The sequence below is a fragment of the Puntigrus tetrazona genome, chromosome 18 (genome assembly GCF_018831695.1).
Source record: "Puntigrus tetrazona isolate hp1 chromosome 18, ASM1883169v1, whole genome shotgun sequence".
NCBI lineage: Eukaryota > Metazoa > Chordata > Actinopteri > Cypriniformes > Cyprinidae > Puntigrus > Puntigrus tetrazona.
The window spans coordinates 17,817,838-17,822,837 of record NC_056716.1 but is presented as its reverse complement, the minus strand read 5'-3'; the positions used below and the strand labels follow the sequence as shown (position 1 = coordinate 17,822,837).

At 37.6% G+C, this 5,000-nt stretch overlaps 1 protein-coding gene across 1 annotated transcript in view; it reads left to right on the top strand.

Moving 5' to 3' along the window:
• prtga (protogenin homolog a (Gallus gallus)) overlaps positions 1-5,000 on the top strand; it is a 36,232-nt gene that overhangs the window by 22,524 nt on the left and 8,708 nt on the right. The window lies entirely within an intron of this gene.

Below are 5,000 nucleotides of genomic sequence, written 5' to 3'. Positions count from 1 at the left end.
CTCAAAACACCTCGAGATAGACCAAACCCAGCAGCTGTGCGCAGATGTAATCCAATAGCGCCCTTTTACTTTACGTTTCTGGTTAGTTTTAGTGGCATTTTGGGACAGTAGCTTCTCTGAGCACTGCACATGCAACTTTCAGATGGGTGTTCAACACTGAACTGTTAAAAAAAAAAACGATTTCTGAATTTCATTTGAATAGAGGGTGCAGAATTGCAATTTGAAATATCGGAAAGTAGAACTAAAATGAACTGAAATTCAAAGAACTTTGTACAACTTTAAATGCAGGTTTCTTTTGAAAGATTCTCATTGTTAACTAGTTGCATGCCTATTATTAACATGCTAACATGTCATAAAGCACATATTCTGCGTGAACATTCTTCTATATTCCTAATCCTACCCGATACCTAAGCTTATCTTACTGTCAATAAGAAGCAAATAAGAGGTTTATTGAGCCAAAAGTCATAGTTAATGGATTGTTAATAGTGTGAACTGAACCTTAAGACAGAAAAGTGTAAAGGTTTATAGGTATTAGATTACATTACATAGTAGATAGATAGATAGATAGATAGATAGATAGATAGATAGATAGATAGATAGATAGATAGACAGATAGATATTAGTTGTGGTTTTAGCTATATATTCCATATTTAATTAATTAACCTTTGTAAATTACAGTGGAAAGAAATATTTTCCCAGAATGCAATTATGCATAAAAATTGCAATTCTGTAATTTCCTATTCTTTAATTAAATCTAATTTCTGTGTCAATTGAAATTTCCCGCTCTTGAATTGTTGCAATTGTGAATTTTGCACAACACTGACATCTTGAGATCAGATGAACTCGTGGTTGTTGTCTTTAAATTGTGAGACTCATGCAGAAAACGGCCACACGCTCACAGACTCATCTCGCCTCATCTGCATGTCCTTTAGTGAATATTCTTTCTTATTTCTGTTCATTGCTTCATCCTGAGTCTCTAAATGGTTTGCCAAGAACAAAAGCACTCAAGTGTTTTTTCAGATCTGTAGATTTGTGGCTCTCCTCCCTAAACTCCCGGTGACCCTCCCCCTGTGACCTCTGACCCTGCCAGCCCACTGCCTCGCTGCTGGTCTTCCCATGAGCCTCTGGAGGGGGGCGTTGCAGGATTGTGTGTGCTCGCCCTCTCGTGCCCCTAAAGGTCACTCTCATCTGGGCCTGTAGTTCAGTGGTGGTCGTGAATGCTGTCCCACAATGCTTTGCTCGACCAGTGGCCATCTGTGGCCGTAGAGAGGTCAGCCAGCTGGTCAGCAGCTGATAGAATGAACTGGACTCAATATTTGCATGAAATTACTATCATCTGCTGATTGGGATTTAGTTTAATGTAGGCGGCCATATATCTTAAGACAGCACTGAGGTTAAATGGAGAACCGACAGAAACTTTTGATGAAGGATTTCTGAAAACAAAACGAAAAAAGCCAATAATCCCACATGTGTTTCCTTTCGTGTTTTAATTAGGATCTCAGTAATTTCTCAAACTGTGGTTTGCTAAGAAACCAGTCTACAAACAAAAGTAATCGCATCATGAACTCATTTGTCATCGGATGATCAGAGCTGCTTCACATTCATTTTATAGCTCTGCCAATTAATTGAAACATGACAGAGCTTTATACACTGCAAAAAAAAAAAAATATATATATATATATATATATATATATATATATATATATATATATATATATATATATATATATATTATTTTTTATTAATTAAAAATATATTATATTTATTAATATAAACATATACTATATATATATATAGTATATGTTTATATCAATAAATCTAATATACACAACAAAAAGTAAATAAATAAAAAAATATAAAAATATATATATATATATATATATATATATATATATATATATATATATATATATACACACACTACTGTAAAACAAGGCAAAAATATTGTAGTGTATATTAAGATATAATAGTGAATTTCTCTTGCTGTTGTACTATAATTAAACCAGTCAGACTGTTGTTGTTTTTGCAAACAGAAATGAGTTACTGTGGATGTGCTTTAGTTTGCATTGGTGCTGTATTCAGAGCTGAACTCTATTCATTAGAGTTGTGGACGCCTCTCAGGGAGAGCTCTGGTTTATCAGCCCAGGGGAGGTGAAAAGAGGAGCAGAGAGAAAGAGAAGCTGTTGTTGGGAGCTTTACGGTGTGTTTTATGACCTTAAAGGGACAGAATGTGGGACGGGGTTCACATCAAAGCCCTCCGTACAATGCCCCCAAACACACACACACACACACACACACACACACACTCACAATGACGACCATTTAAAGCAAGCAAGCCTGGTACCTTTCACATGATTCATGATGAAAGCTTCACATTTCTGTTTGTGAGCCCTCAGGAAGCCTATGTCCTGTAAACTGTGAAACGAAATTAGTTCCTGTGGTAACGGATGCCGTGTTACAGATGCCATCGAGTGTGTCGTACATGATGTTTCATGCTTGCTTTTCCCTCCGGTGTGCGTCGTTTGTGATATTTAGTGTGAGGGTCTGAGGGTTACGGCCTCTTTAATTAAAGCGGTCTCATTCTTTAGCTCGGCTGGAATATCCAGGAGAGCTGACCTCGGAGCAGCGGATGGACATCTTCTGCATTGATTTTCCTCTGATGAGTTATTTGAGTGTGTGTAGCTTTCCGATTGGTGGCGAGTTGTTAGTAGTGATGCTTAACACCCTAGCAACTGCATAGCAACTCGATTAAAAGCACAAACACTTTAGCAACCCCATAGAGACGCCCCACATATCTTATACATAATGGTAATTCAAAGTGCCCCACATAAAAAAAAGTAATGGAAAAGAAGATGAAAAAGTGATATGCAGTGCAATCAGTAGTTTTTTGCATGCTTCTTCATGGGCATGTTTCTGCCTATATTTTTGCTCATTTGCTGATTTTGGACAGCCTTTAAATCTATCTATCATTCTTCTTTAGTGTTATCGATGTAATCAAACCTCAAACAAAGTGCTTCCCTCTTGTGAGAAACAGAGGGATCGCAGGGGGCGTGGCCAAAGCAGAATAAAGCATATTAAGATACTCCGTTTTATATTTGCTAATATCGATTTGCATCAAAACTGTTTCGTCAAAGCGAGGTAATACACCTTGGCTAGTTCCAAGCTTTTTCTCTGGTATGTCCTGCATGCTTCCCGAACCTCTCGACAGGATTTGACTTGCCCAGATTGCGTGTCAGAGGTCAGAGGTCAGATGCCCCCCCCCTCTCTCAGTGTGGGGTTCATATCTGCAGGCTGTTGTACCGGAGGAAGGCTGTTGTTCAGGGTGGATTCGGGTTTAGGGTTGGAAGTGTTTCTCTTGAGTACGTGCTCTTTTGCACTTCCTGCGTCTGACACTGAATATCAGTGGTTTGGTGACTCCTGGTTTCAGACAGACTCGCATAACATCGAATGAAACGATATAGATATTCAAAAGAACTTTAAACACCGGCACACAAATATTTATAATGAGCGCGGTGCTATATATAGTTATTTTCCCCCAGCTGTCGTTTGTGGGCTCGCGCCGTGTGTTTTGCGTGTCGTTCCCCGTCCAAATACTTTCTTTATCTCTCTCTGAATGTTGACGGCCTGGAGAAAGAGGCCTGACTTGTGTGCCTGACCTCTGACCCCAGATTCCTAAGGAGTTTTATCTGTGCGTGAACCCTGACCCCTGACCGGCTCCACGGAGCCTCCGCAGAGCTGTGGGTCTCAATGCCGCACACTATTTACCGAACCGTCCAATCAGGACAGGACTGCTGGGTTTGGCCCCGCCCCCTCCACCCCTGCTCTATAGATCCAGATCTCAGCGGCAGTGATGTCATCTGCGTGCATTGATCAGTCTGACCGATAGTGGTCCGCTTCGCCAGGCTTTAAAGAACATGTTCTGCCAATATCAGTCTGTCTGAGATCCATATCTACAGGCCTGCATCCTCCATCTGATCATAGTTTATCAGCGCGCTCATTGTTTTTTCTCTAACACTAATTAGGTTCGATTATTGCGCATTCCTAGTTCTTATGACCTCAGTTCTATTGAAAACATTTTCGGCACTTAAAAAAAAAATAAAACTGCAAAAACAGAATAAAAATATAAATACTAGACGAACGTTTTTAATGAAAATGACAAACTAATATAATAATATTAAAAAAACTGATTATTAAAAATCACTAATTCAAATGAAAAATGAAAACGTATTCAAAATAAAAGCTAATATACTAAAGAGAAATTATTTTACTAAATTATTATGCTAAACGAAACGTGTGTTACTTATTTTTTTTTTAGCTGAGATATTATATTGTAATTAAAAAAAATGACAAAATATATTCTTTCTGCTAGTTGCCAAAAAAAATTCTCATTTTTGCTCAATAATAAAAAAAATCAACAACATATAAATGTATTTAAAAAAACTGTATGTAGGCAAAAATAAACTAGTAAGATTGCTACATAACACAAAACTTTACTAAAACTTAATATTACTGATATTATTAGTGTTTGATATTATATTATTAATTTTAAATATTTGATCCACAGTACAGTTAATATGAATAGCCAAAAAGTGATACAAAAATCACAAATATACACATTAGATATGTGTTCTTATGTGATCGTGATCACAGACAGTCAGGACTGGTTTAGCTGTAGGATCTGAAACACACTCATACTGCAAAACAGTTTCACACTTCAGAAGCTGCGCTCTTTTTTTAAGATTTTAACGTGTGCGTATTACCATGCTTGTGTGTTCAGTTAATGGTTTACCAGACAGAGTCATTGAAAAGCTGGAGATATTAGAGAGTGTATTAAATAATCATAATCTTTTATATCTATAAAGACATTTTTTAGGCAATGCAAGCTTTTGGAGTTCAGTTCATTTGAATATGCGATGAGCCCAGACGATCGCTTCCCGATCAGTTATCAATTTTTCCGTCCGTGCGAGGTCTCTTTATGACCGCGGAGGTCGTGGTTTTCG